Here is a 20714-nt window from a genome sequence, read left to right as displayed (position 1 = left end):
GAAAGAATGGAGCAGAAAATAAGCATTTGAAAAAATAATAACTGAGATTTTCCTTAATTTGATGAAAGACAGAAATTTGGAGATATAAGAATATAAGATTCTAAATTAACACCAATCAGAATAAGCACAGAAAAGTCCATTTGATGCATATCATAGTCAAATTATCAAAAGTCAATGATAAAGAGCAACTCTTGAAAGCAGTATGAGAAAACTATTTATCTCATTTCAGGGAACAATTATCTGATTAAAACCCAACTTCTCAATAGAAACCACAGGCCATGGGGTGGATATTCCATGCAGCGTTTAAGACACTGCTTGTGACTCCCGCATCTCATAACAGAGTGCCTGGGCTGGAGTTCCCGGCTAAACTCCCAGTTCCAGCTTCCAGCTAATGCACACCCTGGGAGGCAGTGTGCAATGGCTCAAGTGGTTGAGCCTTTCAAATGGCTCCCTGCCACCCACATGGGAGACTCATATTGAATTCTGGCCTGCTGGCTTCATCCTGGCCCAGCCCTAGTTGTTGCGGACATTTGGGGAGTGACCCAGCAGGTGGGAGGTGTCTCTCTGTCTGTCTCTCTCTCTCTCTCTCTCTCTGCCTTTCAAACAAATTAAATAAATAGATAAAAATAAAAAAGAAAGAAGTCAAAAGAAAAAAAATGGGAAAACAGGGGCTGGCGCTGTGGTGCAGCTGGTTAAAGCCCCATCCTGCAGCTGGCATCCCATATGGATGCAGGTTTGAGTCCCCATTGCTCCACTTCCGATCCAGCTCCCTGCTAATGTGCCTGGGAAAGTGGCAGAGGATGGCCCAAGTACTTGGACCCCTGCATTCATGTGGGAGACCTGGAAGATGCTCCTTGCTTCTGGATTTGGATAGGCTCAGCTCTGGCTGTTGCGGCCATTTGAGGAGTAAACCGGCAGATGGAGGATGTCTCTATATGTCTCTACTTCTTTCTGTAACTCTGTCTTTCAAATAAATAAATCTTTTTAAAAATGGGAAAATATTCTTAAAATGCTGAAAGAAAAAAAAACACACTAAATCTGTTAGCTCAGAATTCTATATCCAATGAAAATATCATTCAACTGGGAAGGCAAAATAACAATATTTTTAGATAAAAATAAGAGAATTTGTGGCTAATAGACCTGCACTGTAAGAAACACTCAAGAAAGTTCTTTAGGCTAAAGGGAAATAATGTCGGATGGAAACTCTGATCCTCAAGAAAGAATGAAGAGCATTATAAATGAAAAATATCTAGAGAAATCAAGACTACTTTTGTTGCCCATGTCCTTTTAATTTCCTAATAAATTGCTCCCTTAAAACTAAAGCTAAAGTATTATCTTGGAGGATCTATTACTGGTAGAAGTAATACATAAAAATATGAGCTCCGAGTTCTCATAGCCCTCCTACTCTGTTATATGATATTTATTTTATAGGATGCTTGGAATTTGGAACTGCTTCTCTTATATACTCTAGTCCCTTTCCACCACAGCAGGTTTGCTTTTAGGTTACATTGTGTAGGAAAGGGATAGAGGATGGAACCTTAGCAAGCTAACAGAAGAGGAGGTTGACAGAACACAGGATATATACGACTGAGGAGGAGGATCAAATGCAGGGGAGAACAGGTTGAGATTAAATATTCCCATGGTTAAAAAAAACCCAAGTTGCCAGGAACAAACATAAGCCTCTATTCTAGATAGTGACAGAACCAGGGGAAGAGAAGTGGTCTCCTCTCTGACCTCGAAGGCCCCTCACTCTATGGGAATTGCTAATCTTCCACAGGCTTGACAAGAATGTCTCTGTTTCAGGCAGGACTTGGCTCTTCCAGGCGCTTGCTCTCCAGACGGTACTGAGCATGAACAGAAGTGGGATCTGGGAAAACTAAGGAGGGAATTTACAGATACAGAGCTAAGGCCAGCCCTGTGGGAAGGGGAAGTCTAGGAAGTAGGATGGGGGATGCACCATCTATGTGAATCAGAAACACTGGAGGAAGACGCAAGGAATGATAAGCATGTGCGTGGAGAAGACTGGGCTGCTCCAGGTGCTGAACTTCCCGGGAATACACTGAGTTCTCCGGAAGTTGGGTTAAGGTGTTGTAGGCCTCAAAGGGAAAGAGATTTTTGCATGTGAGTGGGAAACAATGATCTGGAGTCAATAAGAAGGACAAGGAAGATGCCCCTTTGACCACCTTGAAGATCTGCGCTTCCCTCATACAATCCATTTTTACCTTGCTGAATAGAACTACCATTACCTGGCCAACCCTAGAACACTTCACTGCTTCTCTTCTCTTATGACTTCAGTCTAATCACATGCTGAATATTTTCCAAATTCACCCTTGAATTATATAGGGTGGAAGGTCTGTATGAGATGACTCTAGGATCCAGACAGCTGTTTCACTGCTTGGGATATTGCAGGCATTGTGGAGAGTAGCCTTGGGGGCATTTGGGCAGTCACTTAAGACAAAGGGGGGAATCAACTCCCTAGCTCTGCCCAGAGATACAAACCGCCTACAGAGGACAACCTCATGGACCATAAAAAAAAAATCACCTCACTTTAATCGAGAAACATTGCAGTTCAAGCATGCTTCTTTAATTATAGTTCATATTTCAACAAACAGCCTCTCATCCTGCCTCTTGCCCCCTTACAAGCATGTAGTAACAATCACCTTGACTAAAAAGAGACTGCTGCTATAGCTATTCCTTTCAGAGTAAGGTCCGTGTTCGAGCAGTTGTCAGTGCCTACCTGATCTGCCTACCTGCTGCTTCCTTGGAATGTGTTCAATAAATATAACTTTGCTCACTCTCCCTGCTGGTGAAGTCTTCTCACCACCTGTGATATAGGCCTCAGCTGTTCACTTCCTGTGACAGGCATGTATACAAGTCCTCAATTTCCATCAGAGATTGTTTTTTCTTTTGTTCTAAGGAGCTTTTAATGTTTCCCCCTTATTCCTTTATGAATCTTGCTTTGTACAAATTCCATTTTTGTTCTGCCAAGGATTTGATATCTCTTTCAGAAAGAAAGAAGACTAGGTGAACTGCACCAGGATGAGAACTACAAAAACCAAAGAGATTGATTAAGTGATGGGATGGAAACATAGACTATCTGCCTCTTAGAAATTAAAAAAAAAAAAAATAGACTTTATCTTGCAGGCCAACTCTCTGGAGCACCATGTGAAAAAGGATTCTGAGGTTTAGACTGTTTAAAATGGGATTTAAAATGGAGTGCTAACTGCAATTAACTAGTGAAGTCTGCAGTGGGAGGACACCATGTGCTTGAGTGCCATCCCTTGCCTGGGTGCCTTTTGATGTGGGTAAGGCAGGGAGTCAGCGAGGGACAAGGAGCTAAGAACTGCCAACATCCAAGCTATGAGCACAGCCCAAAACCTATCACCTTCCATGCTGACTCAACATGGCTCAAGACTCAGTACACGCACTTCTCATCGCGAAGCTAAGCCTCACTTTCCGTCAGGTACTAGATGCCATGACACTGTGGATATTACCACATGTACTACAGTACTACAGCCCCACCATAAACCCTACCTGCTTTGGATCTGCAATCAGGCTCTACGCCAGGCCACTCCTCATATCCTATACAAAAGACAACTCCCAGCATGGAGAGCGGAATTCTTCCTCTTGCGGTAGCCTACAGCCACGCCTGAGTGTGTACCATCCCTTTGCCTTTTTTTTTTTCTTTTTTGACAGGCAGGTTACACAGTGAGTGAGAGTGAGAGAGAGAGAGAGAAAGGTCTTCCTTTTCTGTTGGTTCACCCCGTAATGGCTGCTGCGGCCGGCGCACCGCGCTGATTCGAAGGCAGGAGCCAGGTGCTTCTCCTGGTCTCCCATGCGGGTGCAGGGGCCCAAGGACCTGGGCCACAGCAGAGAGCTGGACAGGAAGAGGAGCAACCGGGACAGAATCTAGTGCCCAACTGGGACTAGAACCCAGGGTGCCGGTGCTGCAGTTAGAGGATTAGCCTAGTGAGCCGCGGCGCCAGCCCATCCCTTTGCCTTTCAATAACTCCTGCCTTTCTGCTCACCTTTCTCTCTGTCTCCCAGTTGTATTTTACACATGGGAAGACAAGAAGCTGGACTAAGTCTAGCGAGGGGATCTCTCTGAGCCCAGTGGGGACTCTAGATCCCCAAACATAATTCGGGGTTCCTATCCCCACAACAGTTTTACAGATGGGGACAGACTGGCTGGCCCAGCAGGTAAGAGAACTCTTAGGCTGATACCAAGAAGTCAGGGAAGTGTTGTCAGTGACGCTCAGGACATGGCTGTCAGGTCTTCATCAGGGCCTGATTGAAGAGTTAGGAACCAGGTGAGAGCGGGAAAAGCCTGTTTATAATAACTAAATTCCTCACCTGAGCTGGCTGGCTGGTTCAGATAGGGCTGGACTTCGGAGCATCCCTCTCAAGTCAACACTGCCCTTTCCATCTGCCCCGACAGATGAAGGCAAGGAAGCCATGGGACCAATCGATCTGCCCAGATTTCCCCCGTGCCAACAGTCATCGGGGATTTGAGCTTTCTACCTAGATCAGCCTCCAACCTGCTTTTTAAAGCCAACAGAACATCTTGGCTCTTAGATCCCGATTTTGTTTTGTTCATTAGGAACCACTGATCCCTACCTTACCCCAACCACAGAGGCCTTTCCTTTCCTACTCCCTCGAAGGAGTGCTGAGTCACGAGCAAGCCCTTGGTACATAGTGGTGACTTGAGTTGAAATCTGCACTTCCTAAACAGACCAGGAGCTGGAAGGGAAGACACAGAGGAAATTCAAGTTTGAGCTTCACCAGTTGGTTGGCTCAGGGATGGGTGGTCTTCTTACTGTTGGGTCAAAGTGGATGGCAGGGTGCTCTATGTGTGAACAGGGGTGGCAGGTGCTCCTTAGTAGCCCTAACTATGTGTTAGGGATAAGGGTGAGGAATGGTGAACGAACGACCCTTGAGTATGGTTAAGGCCCGGACAGTGCCTGAGAAGGGTCTATGAGGTCTGTAACAGATCCATGAGCGAGGGTAGAAACACCCTCCTTCCCACCCGCGCTCTCCAAATCCCAGGAAATTCTTGCTCCCCCACCCCATCAGCGAGGAGAAGATTCTAGAGCGAGCCTCGTGTGGGGCGCAAAAGAGAAGTGCTAGATGCGGGCGCCGCTTGGTGCTTTCCAAAAGCACCATCCCACTTCGGCATGTCACCTCTGGGAGGAGTCAGGTGGGTCGTCCCAGCTCCAAGACTGCCTGCCGGGTCCGGAGCTTCGGCCTCCCCGAGGGCCGAGAGCAGCGCTTCGGAGTAAGCCCACGGGGTCCGGGGGCCCGGGCTGAGCGGCCGCGCCCGGGCAGCTCCGGGCTCCCGAGGGTGGGAGTGGGTGCCCGGCGGGCGGGCCGTCAGCTGCCCGGCCCGCCGCCTGCCTCCCCGCCCCCCGGCTTCCTGCGGAGGCCGCGGCCGCCATGTTGTTGTGGGGCTGAGGCGGCGCCGGCAGAGCCGAGCGCCCTTGACAGGCTGCGCAACAGGTTCGCCGGCGGCCGCCTGACGACCGACGCGGCGGCGGCGGCGGCGGCGGCCGAGCAGGGTCTCCCGCACCCGTCCGCGCGCGCGCGCTGCGGGCGCCGAGGAGCGCGGGGTCGCGCCGTGACGTGCGGGAGGCGCGGCGCCAGGTGGGTGAGAGCCGCTCGGCTCGCCGGGGCTGCCGCAGGGCGCGGGGCAGGTGCGGGTGCTGCCGCGCCGCGCCCGCCGCCCCGAGGCTCTGAGGGCCGGGCCGAGGCCGCCGTGCGCCCCGGACGACGGGGACGGGTCCCCGGGCGCCGCTGCGGCCCCCGAGCTAGGCCCCTGGCGGGCTTGGCGGCGCCGGGCGGAAACCTCCGGCCCCGGGTTCCTGCCCCCGCGGCGGGGCCGGGGACCTGGCTGGCTGTTCCCCGCGGCGGAGCGTGGGCCCGAGCGCGGCCTCGCCGGGCAGGTGGCGGGGGCGGCGTGGCCCCTCGCCTCGGGAGTGCGGGCAGGAGAGAGCCCTAGGCGCGCCGCACGCTTCTCCGGGGCCCCATTTTATTTGGGCGGAGTTGGTTGGTTCCCTGTTGGTCATGGCTGGTGCGGAATGTCAGGTGAGCCGCATCCCGGTGCGTCAAAGTGGCCCGGTCGCCAGAGGACAGTGGGCGGATCTGGGCGGCCGCGGCTCGCGTTAAGCCAAAGTTGGGAAATGCTGAAATGCGACTTAGGCGTTGTTGAATTCCAGGTATACAGCAGGCACGGCGAGGGAGCGTCTCTGAGACCAGAGTAAAGTTTATTGCTTATTAAAAAAAAAAAAAAAAGGCTACGTGTGCAGATTGGGTAAACTGAGGCTAAAACTGAAGCTCTCTTTGGATTTTTTAGTCATGCACTTTGTCGCTGCATGATTGTCGATGGCAAGTATGCTCCATTTCAAACTTGTGTTAATAGAGAATTGGGAATGTTTTTTGATAGAACCAGCCACTTTGCCGTAGGCATGAAGACATTCGTACAGAAATGACTGCTTCACTCCAGGCGCCTAGTTTATCTCGTTAGTGTTTGTTGCTTACCTAGAGGCAGGCAAGATGTGACTTGAGATTTTGTGTTGTTGGTCAGCTTAATTTAGGCAGCATTGACTGTAGGTTAAGCTTCCTAAGCCTTTCAAGAAAATTAAATGCCTCCCTCCCTGTGCGGATTTGCAATATTGTTAATCAGTGATAAAGCTAAAAGCAACCCAGAAATGTCACATAGAATCTTTTCGTGAATTAGTGATAGTGCCCCTCGAAACTTACAAATAGTAGCAACTCTGATGTGCCCACATTTAAGTTATTGGTTGTGGCTGTTATTCCCTTGTAATTTTAAAAGTAAATAAATTGGAAATATTTTATGTTTGTGAAGGATCTTGGAAAATGTGTATTGTTCTGGTTTTGATACAACATTAATATGTAGTCAAAAAGCTTTTTAACCCTTTAATGGATTAATAATTGTTCCTTTTGCTTGCCTTTATAATAAGAAGTAGACTGGTGTGAGAAAACTTGACCCGTATTGAATTGTTGAACGGGGAGGAACTGTTGTTAGTTTCACACATCTCAATGTGAAAATTCTGGTCTTTCCTGAAAATGAGGTAATGTGTTCAGCACATTCTGGGAGTTGGATTTATAGTTTTTTTTTTTTTTAACTATATTTGCACAAAAACAGAATGATATACACCCACCACCCAAACGCAGCAGCTTTCAAGATTTTCATTAGCCATCTTTTTTTCTTTTCTGACTTTATTTTTTTAAAGATTTATTTATTTGTTTGAAAGGCAGAGACAGAGATAGAAATAGAGAGAGGTCTTCGATCTGCTGGTTCATTCCCCAGTTGGCTGCAACAGCCGGAGCTGTGCCGATCCGAAGCCAGGAGCCAGAGCTTCTTCTGGGTCTCCCACGTGGGTACAGGGGCCCAAGCACTTGGGCCATCCTGTACTGCTTTCCCAGGCCATAGCAGAGAGCTGGATCGGAAGTGGAGCAGCTAGGACTGGAACTGGCACTCACATGGGATGCCATCACTGCAGCAGGCCGCGACTTTACTTGCTTTGCCATGGTGCTGGCCCCATCTTTCCTGATTTTATATCTTAGTCATTTTATCCTATACAGTTAGTATATCTTTTTTTAAAAGGTTTATTTATTTATTTGAAAAGTAGAGTTAGAGAGGGAGACACAGAGAGAGAGAGAGATCTTCCATCCTCTGGTTCATTCCTCAGATGGCTGCAACAGTCAGGATTGGCCCAGGCCAAAGCCAGGAGCTTCATCCAGATCTCCTATGTGGGTGGCAGGGGCCCAGATACTTGGGTCATCTTCTGCTGCTTTTCCTAGGCCATTAGCAGGGCGCTGGATGGGAAGTAGGGCAGCTGGGACATGAACCAGTGCCCATGTGGGATGCTGGTGTCCCTAGCGGCAACTTAACCCACTGTGCCACAATGCCAGCCCCAGTATCTTTTTTGAAAGTAGAAAATTTCTTACATAACCCAAAGGTTTTTAGTTTTGATGTATGTTTAATACAGAGTTTGAGATTTCCATTTTTCTGGTAAAAGAAAAAGTATTTGTTTGGTACCTCCTTCACCTATACTTGTGCATCTATTAGTGTTAAAGTACACCTGCCGTGGTTGTCATTTATTGAGTGTTTGCTACATGGTAGGCCCTGTGCTAAGTGTTTTCTGTCATCATTTAAAGCCCACCAGGGGTCTAGGGGTAGATGCTGTCCTTCCACCAAAGATGAGGGGGCTTCAGCAAGTTCCTGGAAGGGGCAAGTACTTGGTGTGAGTGGTTAACTCATGCTTGGGGTGCCTGCCTCCTGCTATGAGGTTGCTTGGGTTCTGGTCCCAGCTCCACTTCCAGTTCAGCATCCTGACAATGCATGCCATGGAAGGCAGCAGGTGTCCCTCAAATACTTGGGTCCCTGCCACCTAATCCAGAGACCTGGATTGAGTTCTGGGCTCCTGGCTTCAGCCTGGTCCATCCCTGGCTGTTATGGGCATTTGGGGAGTAAGCCAACAGATGGAAGGTCTCTCTCTTCCTCACTTTCAGCCTATCTACCTTTCAATAAATAAATAAGTGTTCATGGGAAATGCATATTATGAAAATATGCATAAATTTCAGATTTCTTTTTGCTGTAAAATTTTCAGTTCAGTTTTTCCACAAACTTAACATGTTTTTTATTCATTTGAAAGGCAGAGCTACACATAGAGAGGACAGAAAGAGAGAGAGAGAGATTTTCCATCTACTGGTTTACTCTCCAGATGGCCACAGCAGCCAGGATTTGGCCAAGGAGCCAGAAACCCAAAACTCAATCTAGGTCTCCCACACCGGTGGCAGGAACCCAAGCACTTGAGGGTGGTCAGTACTTGAACGAGACACTGAGCTGTGGGATACAGGTGTTCCCAGTGTAATCCACTGTGCCACAGTAACTCTCCTCCACACACTTGTGGAGTGCCCTCACCCACTAATGAAGTGTGAACCTGGAGGTAACTGACTGCTCCAGTTCCCAGGGCTAGTAACTACAAAATCCAGGTTTTAGGATAAGCACCTGTGCCCTCATCTGATACAGTCATCTGGGTTCAGAGATTGAAGAAAAACTTTTATGGGAATTACAATGAATTTTTATATACTATATTTGCTTATAAAACATTAACTAAAGTTCTAGAAATGATTCAGAGTAAACTAGTTACATTACTAAAATGTGATAAATTTGTTACCATCTAACAATATATTTTCTTTTTGGTACTTTTGTAAAAGATAGATAGATTTATTTATTTATTTAGTTGACAATTACACAGAGAGAGCGAGTGAGATTTTCCATCCTTTGGTTCACTCCCCAAATGGCCACAATAACTAGAGTTGTGCCAGATTGAAACCAAGAGCCTGGAACTCCATTCGGGTCTCCCACAAGGATGCAGGGGCCCAGGGACTTGGGCCATCTTCTCCTACTTTCTCAGGCACATTAGCAGGGAACTGGATTGGAAGCTGTAACCCTCTGTGCCACAACACTGGCCCCTGCCTTTTATTATTATTATTATTATTATTATTTTTGGATACCTTATGTCCTTATGTATTTTTGGAAATATTTGTAGGAAAACTATTCTTGAAGAAAGGCTAAAAATGGCAGGCTTTTTTTTGGGGGGGGGGTACTAATTGTTAAAGCCAGGATTCTAAATATAAAGCAGAAAAGTAAGAATGTTTAGAATTAATTCTGTAAATGAATAGATCTGCAGTTGAAGGTGCATGAGAAATGCTGCAATTTTTACTTGACTTTATTTTTTGACTTTGTACCGGCCTACGCTCACAGAGCACAGAGACTAATACTGGAGTTCCCTTGGGTATTCTTGAGAAGGGGGAACTAAACTTGTCTTAAAGGATGTGATGGCGGAGAGGAAGTGGGAGAGGAAGGTAGGAAACTGAGCAGAGAGCGGCCAGTGACTAGATCAAGAAGCAGTGGTTTTCACAGCTCTGAAGGGGCAGTGTATTTCATTTGTAGAAGGTCTGGTATGATTTTGAGTTTTGTTTAGAAAGTAATTTCACAGCTGCATCAGAACACTGAATGAGTAACTTGCTGTGCAGCTGTTCAACAGTGGCCGTGGAAGACATTTTGGGGTCTGTTTCCAGACGGTGGACATTCGATTTGTTTTATTTAACCAACTGTTTTATGTTTCTAGATCATTTTCTTCGCAAGTGCATTATTCACTTTAGGAAAACGTTCGTGTGGTTTTAATAACAGTTTCATTTACTGTTATCATAACCATGGTGGATAAGAGTACAGGCTATCGAGTTAGACTTCCTGCTGCCAACTCCAATGCTGAATATCTATATGACCTTGGGCAAGTCTCTTTAGTTCTGTAAACTTCTGTTTTCTCAGCAGTAAAATGAGGATGGTAGTGCCTATCTCAGTGTTGTACTTGAATGTGGTATTAAGTGCTTAGCATAGTGAATAAAAGTAAGAATTAACATAAACAAATTAAAATAAAAAAATTGAATAAGTTAGTAAATCTTTTTTTTTTTTTTTTAATTTATTTGACAGAGTTAGTGAGAGAGAAAGGTCTTCCTTTCCATTGGTTCACCCCCCCAAATGGCTGCTACAGCTGGAGCTCTGCTGATCTGAAGCCAGGAGCCAGGTGCTTCCTCCTGGTCTCCCATGCAGGTGCAGGGCCCAAGCACTTGGGCCACAGCAGAGAGCTGGAGTGGAAGAGGAGCAGCCGGGACTAGAACCTGGTGCCTATATGGGATGCTGGCGCCGCAGGCAGAGGATTAACCAAGTGAGCCACGGCGCCGGCCCTGGTTAGTAAATCTTAGAATTTATGCAATGTTTGATGACTTTTTAGTGAGAGTAAAATGTTTTTTATAGGGGAAGCAAATGAGAACTAGAGATTAATGAAATTGGCTGAAGATTATACAAACTGGAAGTACATGTGTAACATTCCTTCTCTAACCATTTTTATTAAGTCCTGAAAACTCAATTCTTAGAAGAGAAACCTTCTCCCTCAGAGCACTTGAGGCTTTCCCTCTCCCATAGTAAACTGATTTTGCCTTGCTGCAGAGACAACTGATATTGGAAGGTTTTCCTGCTCTCTACTCATCCTCATTCCAATGGTTCTGGCATGCACTTGTTACCTTTTTTTTTTTTTTTTTTAAGATGTATCTATTTATTTAAAAGGCAGAGTTACAGAGAGGCAGAGGCAGAGACAGAGAGAGAAAGGTCTTCTGTCTGCTGGTTCACTCCGCAAACGGCTGCAACAGCCAGAGCTGTGCTGATCCGAAGTTCAGCCAGGAGCCAGGAGCTTCCTCACAGGTCTCCCACACAGGTGCAGGGGCCCAGGGACCTGGCCATTTCCACTGCTTTCTCAGGCCATGGCAGAGAGCTGGATCAGAAGTGGAGCAGCTGGGACTTGAATTTGCCCACATTGGATGCTGTACTGCAGAGAGCGGCTTTACCTGCTACACCAAGTGCTGGTCCTTGGACTTGTTACCTCTTTGAGCATCCTAGTTCTTACATTCAGGGTCCTGCTGGCTTCCAGAGAGCTGAGTAATTGGGATGGTTGAGATAGAGCTTTTTAGATTGGGTACAGGTAACCCTATTCTTTTTCTGAATACCACTTTCCAGTTCCCGAATTTTATGATTTATTTAGCATGATGGTATACATATTGAAAACACACACGTGACAGCTGCCTAAGTCCATCTTTGGTCTTGCTTTTCTCATTAGGCTGACTTATCCTCATCTTTGCCTTTCCAAGGACTTCAAAAGAAAAAGAAAGGCACCCTTTGCCCCTTGTCTGCCTCCTACTTTAACTCTTCTCTTTATTCCCAACCATGGTCTTTCTTCTTTAAAAAGTACCACCAGCAGAACTTACTCATAATTCAGGGTATAGAATTCATTCTTTCTTTCTTTTTTTTTTTTTTTTAGCATTTATTTTATTTATTTGAAAGGCAGAGTTACAGAGCAAGAAGGAGATATAGAGATCTTTCATCCACTGGTTCACTCCCAGGCCAAGCAGAAGCCAGGAGCTTCTTCTAGGTCTCCCAGATGGTTGGCAGGGGCCCAGGCACTTGTGCCACCCTCTGCTTCCTTCTCAGGTGCATTAGCAGGGAGCTGGGTTGGAAGTGGAACAGTTAGGACTTGAACCAAACTGGCATGCAAATGGGATGCTGGCATTATAGGAGGCAATTTAAACCTTTATTCCACAACACCAGGTCTTCACTCTGTCTTTTTTTTTTTTTTTTTTGACAAGCAGAGTGGACAGTGAGAGAGAGAGATAGAGAGAAAGGTTTTCCTTTGCCGTTGGTTCACCCCCCAATGGCTGCTGCGCTGGCACACTGTGCTGTTCCGAAGGCAGGAGCCAGGTGCCTATCCTGGTCTCCCATGGGGTGCAGGGCCCAAGCACCTGGGCCATCCTCCACTGCACTCCCAGGCCACAGCAGAGAGCTGGCCTGGAAGAGGGGCAGCCGGGACAGAATCCGGCGCCCCAACTGGGACTAGAACCCGGTGTGCCGGCGCTGCTAGGCGGAAGATTAGCCTGTTGAGCCACGGCGCCGGCCTTCATTCTGTCTTTTAACAGATACTGAGTCCATTCCTGCCAGGGACTGGCCAAGTACTTATCCTGTAACCAAAGGACAGTATATACACAAACCCTGCCCCTGTGACACTTAAGATCCAGGAAGAGGAAAGAGAGACAATAAAATGTCTAAAGTTAGAATTTGCTAAGTACTGTGGAGAAAAGTGACAGGAAATGGAGGTAGGAAGTGTACGTTTCTAGGGGGAAGGTAACTGAGAAAAGTAATTTGACTTATTCAGAATTATTAAGAATTTCAAGATTGGAGTGTTATTGTACACATATTATGAGTAAATGGTAGCCATATTGTAAAATTAGAAATAGTGTTTCAAGGACTGGCACTGTGACGTAGCGGGTAAAGCCACCGCCTGCAGTGCCAGTATCCCATGTGGGTGCCGGTTTGAGACCCAACTGTTCCACCTCCAATCCTGCTCTCCACCTAGAAAAGCAGTAGAAGATGGCCCAAGTCCTTGGGCTCCTGCACCCACGTGGGAGACCTGGAAGAAGCTCCTGGCTCCTGGCTTCAGATTGGTGCAGCTCTAGCCATTGTGGCCAGTTGAGATGGAAGATTCTCCCTCCCTCTCTCTCTCTCTCCAACTCTTTCAAATAAATAAATCTAAAAAAAAAAAAAAAAAGTGTTTCAGGACACCATGTTTAGTATAAATAAATATCTGTAATTTGAGTAGGAGTCTTTGGTGTGTAACAGATCTCTCAATATTTCTATTTTCTAGTCATTTAAATCGGGAAAAAAACAGGTACAACAAAGCATAATGCAGATATTTTTCAAATGATTCAGAATAGACATCTTCATTTGATTTTTCCTTCAAGTGTTGTATTAATGTCTGTTTTAAATTCAGTTGACTTTTATGAATACTGTGTTAATTGTGATGAGTAATGTATGTTTCCTGTAGAAAATTGGAAAGCTATAGGGAAATTTAAAGACAAATGTAATAGTCATTAGTAATCATAGGACAGACAACCACTGTTAATAATTTGGTAAATCTTCCAGAACTTTTTCTTTGTAGAAAATGGAATTATATTATGTATTATGTACTTCACTATGTAAACTGCTTTTTTTAAAAGATTTTTATTTATTTATTTGAAAGACAGAGGAAGTGACAGAGAGAGATCTTCCATCCACTGGTTTACTACCAAGTGCCACAACAGCTGGAGCTGAGCTGGTCCAAAGCCAGGAGCGAGGATCTTCATCTAGATCTTGTCTCCCACATGGGTGCAGGGCCCCAAGCACCTGGGCCGTCCTTTGCTGCTTTCCCGGACACATTAGCAGGGAGCTGGATAGGAAGTGGAGCAGCCGGGAGTTGAACTGGCACCCATGTGGGATGCCGGTGCTGCAGGTGGTGGCTCTTCCTACTGCACGACAGTGCCGGCCCCAATGTAACCAGCTTTTTAGCTTACTAGCATTTGACAAAAGAGGATATATTTTATTATATATTTTCTACAATATTTTGTTGGTTAAATAATATTACCTTGGTACTATTGAATGTTAATGTCCAATCTTTATTGAGTATTTATTTTATCTTTGTTATTTTTGAAGATGCTTTATATATTTAAACTCCTTTGATCTTTAGCCTCTCTATAAGAGCTGGCCTGTTATTGTTTATTTGACAGTTGTGCAATTGAATAAGGACAGGTCTAATAACTTGCCAAGGTCACACGGCTAATAAGTGGTAGATCTAGAATGTGAGTTTAGTCTCACTCTAGATCCTGTGCTCATAACAATCTTTTTGCTTCTGTAACTTTAAGGTGGTTTGTACCTTTTTGTTACTCATTAGGGGTGGGGGACCTTTTTTCTGCCAAGGGCCCTTTGCATCTTTATAACATCGTTCACAGGCCATACAAAATTATCAACCTAAAAATTAGCCTGCACTGGGTTCATTGAATTTCGAGTCCCACCTGTGGTTGCCTTGGCAGGGCCAGACCAAAGGATTTCATGGTTCTTATACGGCCTGGGCCTGGATGTGTCCCACCCTTGGAGTCACAGCTAACATCCTTGTAGATGTATCTGTGTTCACAGCTATGTTTATTTCATTAGAATAATTTCTAGTAGTAGAATTGTTGGATCAAAAGGTGTGGATACTTTCGAAGACCCATGTAGACATACAATTGCCAAGTTGTCTTCCAGGAAAATTCATCAGTACCTTTGTGTACTCCTAAATGAAACCAGTAACCTATTCCCCCATATCCTTGGAAACACTTTTTAAATTTTAATCTGCTAAACTAATGAAGACAACCTTGTATTTGTCCTTTTTCTTTTCTTTTTTTTTTTTTTTTTTTTTTTGACTGGCAGAGTGGACAGTGAGAGAGAGAGAGAGACAGAGACAGAGAGAAAGGTCTTCCTTTTGCTGTTGGTTCACCCTCCAATGGCCACCACGGCCGGTGCATCGCACTGATCCGAAGCCTGGTCTCCCATGCAGGTGCAGGGCCCAAGGACTTGGGCAATCCTCCACACTCCCGGGCCATAGCAGAGAGCTGGCTTGGAAGAGGGGCAACTGGGATAGAATCTGGTGCCCCTACGGGACTAGAACCCGACCAGGACTAGAACCCAGTGTGCTGGCCCCACAAGGCGGAGGATTAGCCTATTCCGCAGCGCCCGGCCAATTTGTCCTTTTCTAATGTTAATAAGGTTACACTTGTTTGTTTTTCTTCTTTGGGAAATGTGGTCTGTTTTTCTCATTTCATTGGCACATCCCGTTCTTTTTAAGGAGGGGCCTTTGAAAAGTTAATGGATGGGGCTGAGGCTGTGGCATAGCCTGCAAAGCCACTGCCTGCAGTGCCAGCATCCCAAAGGATTGCGTTTTGAATCCTGGTTGCTCCTCTTCCTATGCAGCTCTCTGCTATGGCCTGGGAAAGCAGCTAGAGGATGGCCCAAGTCCTTGGGCCCCTGCACCCATTTGGGAGACCCGGAAGAAGCTCTTGGCTTTGGATTGGTCCAGCTCCAGCAATTGTGGCCATTTGGGGAGTGAATCTCTGTAACTCTAGCCTTTGAGAGAGAGAGAGAGAGAGAGAGAGAGAGAGAGAGAGAGAAAGAAGGAAAGAAGGAATTTTTTTTAAAAGAAAAGTTAATGGAAGATCTGTATTGTGGAAAAACTGCATGGATTTTAAAAATTTCAGATCCAAGATAAACTTAATTTTAAAGTCCATATTCCATGAACTTTTTGAAGTTCTCTTGTATTTTTAGAAAAAATTTATTGTCATTTTATTTGAAAGTCAAAAAGAGACTGATAGGCAGACAGACTGGAACTTCCCATTTGGTGATTCACTTCCCAAATGTCCCCAGTAGCCAGGACTGGGCCAGACTGAAGCCAGGAGCCCTGAAATTCCATCCAGGTCTTCCACATGGATGACAGAGATACAAGTATTTTTTTTTTTCACTTGAGCCTTTATTTGTTACCTCCCAGAGTGTGCGTTAGCAGGAAGTTGAATCGCAGAGTAGCCAAGACTTAAACCAGGCACTTTGATATGGGATGTCAACATCCCAAGGAGCAGTTTAACCGCTGCCCCGAATGGCTGCCCCTCCCATTGTATTTCCCAGAATGTTTTTTGTGTTAAGAATAGTAACTGTTTGCCATGAAAGTGTAAATTTTTTCCAAGTTTGCTTTTTATTTTGTGCATTAAAAAATTGTTTATTTGAAGGGAAGAGTTAGAGACAGAGAGAGATATCTTCCATCTGCTGGTTCCCTCCTCAAATGGCCGACTAGAGCTGGGCTGGTCCGGAGCCAGGATCTTCTTCCTGGTCTCCGATGTGGGTACAAGGGCCTGAGGACTTGGGACATCCTTTGCTACTTTCCCAGGTGCATTAGTAGGGAGATAGATTGGAAGTGGAGCAGCCGGGACACCAACGGTGCCCTGACACTGGCCTGTTTGTGGATTTTTTAATTTTTTTTTTTTATTTGACAGAGTTAGAGAGAGAGACAGAGAGAAAGGTCTTCCTTTTGTTGGTTTACCCCCAAATGGCCGCTACGGCCAGCACTGCGTCAATCCGAATGCAGGAGCCAGGTGCTTCCTCCTGGTCTCCCATGCGGGTGCAGGGTCCAAGCACTTGGGCCATCCTCTACTGCCTTCCCGGGCCACAACAGAGAGCTGGACTGGAAGAGGAGCAGCCGGGACTAGAACCCAGCGCCCATATGGGATGCCGGTGCCACAGGCAGAGGATTAGCTAAGTGAGCCACGGCGCTGGCCCTGGATTTTTTTTTTTCTTTTAAGATTTATTTTATTTATTTGAAAGAAATACAGAAAGAGAGAGGTCCTCCATCAACTGGTTCACTCCCCGAATAGCTGCAACGGCTGGGGCTGGGCCAAGTCAAAACCAAGAGCCAGGAGCTTCATTTGGGTCTCCCACATGGGTATGGGGCCCAAGCACCTAGACCATCTTCTACTGCTTTCCCAAGTGCATTAGCAGGGAGCTGGATTGGAAGTGGAGCAGCCAGGACTCGAACCAGCACCCTTATGGGTTGCTGGCACTGCAGGCAGGGGCCTAACATTCTAAACCACAGTGCCTGACCCATGTTTGTGGCTAACATTTATGTTATTTCTCGTGTAAAGTATATTCAAGTATTTTTCACTTATTAACTCATTTCATTTCACAATGAGTTAGGTGCCATTATCAATCTCATTTATAAAGTCCTTTGAGCATGTCTTTTTAATTCTGAAACAGCTTTTTCTGTAAGCCTCTGCCCATTTCTGTTTCCAAAACCTAAAAATCCCTTTTCTCCTCCTGTTTGAAACTCATTGTTTAGTCCCTCCTCACTCAGTTTAGGAGTCATTTCCTTTGGGATTACTCAGCTGATAACTTTCTAGTTCCCTAAGGCAGTTAGGTGCCTGTCTTACATCTTTTTTTTTTTTTTTTTAATACCTATAACACTTATATGGAATTCTAACTGTTGGTTTTATTCTTCTGCATTTCTCACTCTTACATATCTGGTGACTTAGTAAATATTTATTGATTGGAATTATAGGTACGGTGATGTTGGGATGTCAGAAAGTGAGTCAGTCTTGCAGGTGTGTAGTGGAGAAACAGGCTGAGGACATAGCATTGGAAATGAGACTTGAAGGCCAGTGCAGGAGAGGAAGAGAGAAACACTCTTCTGTTTGTTTGCTTTTATGTATTTGTATGTAAAAACAAACATACATATTTTGCCAGACAACATTGTAATTGGAAGCATGGAATTGGCTATCTGGGATTTTAGTTCCATCTCAGTCTGTTTTGTTCAATATAATAATCTCACTAAGCCTCAGTTTTCTATGTTAAAACACAGAGGTTTCATAATAATATATATACATGGTTTTTGTTTTTTTTTTTTAAGATTTATTTCATTTACTTGAAAGACAGAGATAGAGAAAGATAGAGACAGAGAGAGGGGTCTTCCATCCCAATTGACTCCCCAATTGGCTGCAATGGCCAGAGCTGTGCCAATCCGTAGCCAGGAGCCAGGAGCTTCTTCAGGATCTCCCATGTGGGTGTAGAGGCCCAAGGACTTGGGCCATCCTGTACTGCTTTCCTAGGCCATAGCAGAAAGCTGGATCAGAAAGAAGAGCAGCCGGGACTAGAACCGATGTCCATATGGGATGCTGGTGCTTCCGGCCAGGGTGTTAACCCACTGCGCCATAGCGCCAACCCTGAGGGTTGTTATATAGATGAAGAGATAGTATAGGTTTAATGTGACCATAACAAGTACTTTTTTCTTTCTTTTTTTGTTTGACTGGCAGAGTGGATAGAGAGAGAGACAGAGAGAAAGGTCTTCCTTTTTGCCGTTGGTTCACCCTCCAATGGCCACTGCGGCCAGCGCATCTTGCTGATCCGAAGCCAGAAGCCAGGTGCTTCTCCTGGTCTCCCGTGCGGGTGCAGGGCCCAAGGACTTGGGCTATCCTCCACTGCCTTCCCGGGCCATAGCAGAGAGCTGGCCTGGAAGAGGGGCAACCGGGACAGAATCCGGCGCCACCTTGCGGAGGATTAGCCTGTTAAGCCACGGCGCCGGCAATTTTTTTAATTTTTAATTTTAATTTAAAAAAAATTTTTTTTAGCTTTTTTTGCTGAGTTCTCAATAATGTAACAATAATCAGGCCTATCTCTGGTTAGCTTGGCTGGGGCTGCTGTCCTGGCTTCCTGGAGCAAGGAAGTGGATTCAGGGACACTGTACCTTTCATCTCTTCTCTGAAATAATAAAAATTCGATTTCAGAATTAAAAAAATATTTATTTATTTATTTGAAAGGCAGAAATGGCTACAAAGGCCTGGCTTGGGCCAAGCCAAAACCAGGAGCCAGGAGCTTCTTCTAGATCTGCCATATGTGGGCGCAGGGGTCCAGGCACTTGGGCCATCCTCCACTGCTTTTCCCAGGTGCTTTAGCAGGGAGCTGGATTGGAAGTAGAGTAGCTGAGACTTGAATCAGCACTCACATGGAATGCCAGTATCACAGGCAACAGCTTAACCTGTGCCACAACACCAGCCCCCGTTATACATATTTTCAAATTGCCTTCTGAAGAGTTGTATCACTTCATACTCCCCTGGTCTGTGCCTACAAGTACCTCGATTCTCACACCTTTGCTAGCCCTGGATATTGACCACCAAGTTTTGCAGTAGTATTGTTTTTTAATGGTAAGTTTCTAAGCAGAAACAAAGCAAAAGTTTATTTTCATTTTCTTAATTGTTAGTACTAGGAACACTTATTAGCCAGTTTTAATTCTTCTTTGGTAAATTATTTGAGGTCTTAATGTTTTCATCATCTATTTAAGTAGCTTTCTATGCATTAGAAATGTTACATGTGTTTTCAAGCTTTTAAATATTTATATGGATAAATCTGTTCATTCATTTATTTGTATTTCCCTGCATGGCTTCAAAACTTATTATAAGTTATCTTTGTTTAAAGGATGTGATGTTTTACTTTAAAGTGAAGCATCTGAATGTTTTCCCTCTATTCTTTTATTCAAATCCAGTAAATAGTTTTGCTTTAATTTTTATTTAATCTTGGTATCAGATTAGGCTAAAAAGCTAGCTCCTCCCCAAACCCTCTGTACAGGAGTGGAGTCTGAGTCACAAGTTATTCTTAGGTATTTTTTACCCCATTGTGTGGGTGAATTGTCTTGTTCACAGTTGTTGATTTTTCTAAAATTGATTTGATATAAATCTTTAATGTAATTTGAGTAATAACTATGTCAGTATTCATTGACCATTCCTGTTCTTTTATATACCTTGGGTTATTGGTCGATACATTGTAGACTAAATATTTATAAAAATCTAACCTTTTAATTTGTTTCATAAAAGTTTAACCTTTTCAATTGTGTTTAAACATCATAGATGAAAGATACTAAGTTGCAGAAGTAAAACAAAGAACTAAGTTTGTAGAGAAGTTACTCTTTTTCTGAAGCTTTTAAATCTTAGCATGCTTTGTGTATTTAGGGCCTTCATCTGGACAGAAATACTAACCTTTTTCTCAAATATTGATTAAAATAAAAGCAACATACCTTTTTTATCAATAATTAGTATAGCTGTAATTTAGGTCAGTGAGATAGAGCTGATAAATGATTATAGTTGAAAATAATGTTGACATAATAATCATAATAGCCATTATTTACAGGTACCTTCTTTGTACCAAATGTTTTACAGATATGATATCTAAGTCTTAAAATAACCTGGCAATTAGGTACAGTTAATTACATTTATGAGGGCACTTCATAAGATTAATGGAAAAGTGAAATTATGGATAAGTTTATGCAAGGCTGGCACGGCGGCTCAATAGGCTAATCCTCTGCCTGCTGTGCCGGCACCCCGGGTTCTAGTCCCGGCCGGGGTGCCGGATTCTGTCCCGGTTGTTCCTCTTCCAGTCCAGCTCTCTGCTGTGGCCTGGGAGTGCAGTGGAGGATGGCCCAGGTCCTTGGGCCCTGCACCCACATGGGAGACCAGGAGGAAGCACATGGCTCCTGGCTTCAGATCAGCATGGTGCGCCGGTTGTGGCAGCCATTGTGGGGTTGAACCAATAGAAAAGGAAGACTTTTCTCTGTGACTCTCTCTCACTGTCCACTCTGCCTGTAAAAAAAAAAAAAAAAAAAAAAGATTATGCAAAAAAATTTTGAAAGCCGTGTGTAGTTTTTTTTCATAATATGCATCTTCCATGAGGTTTTTGAAGACCTTTCATATAAGTTAGGAAATTG

At 44.9% G+C, this 20714-nt stretch overlaps 1 protein-coding gene across 5 annotated transcripts in view; it reads left to right on the top strand.

Annotated features, from left to right (window-relative positions):
• Positions 1-5178: 5178 nt before the first annotated feature.
• Positions 5179-20714, top strand: part of ITSN2 (intersectin 2) — a 176263-nt gene continuing 160727 nt past the window's right edge. For 2 of the 5 annotated variants that reach the window (XM_062209050.1, XM_062209045.1), the window contains exon 1: positions 5192-5275. The gene's annotated coding sequence lies outside the window, so the exon portion shown is untranslated. Of the gene's footprint in view, positions 5276-5572; positions 5641-6060; positions 6082-20714 lie in introns of those variants that run through there. The other 3 variants (XM_062209048.1, XM_062209046.1, XM_062209049.1) reach the window with 3 other exon arrangements.

Source organism: Lepus europaeus, chromosome 13 (genome assembly GCF_033115175.1).
Source record: "Lepus europaeus isolate LE1 chromosome 13, mLepTim1.pri, whole genome shotgun sequence".
NCBI classification, from domain to species: Eukaryota; Metazoa; Chordata; class Mammalia; order Lagomorpha; family Leporidae; genus Lepus; species Lepus europaeus.
The sequence above is the reverse complement of the archived record's forward strand: the minus strand, read 5'-3'. Positions and strand labels throughout refer to the sequence as shown.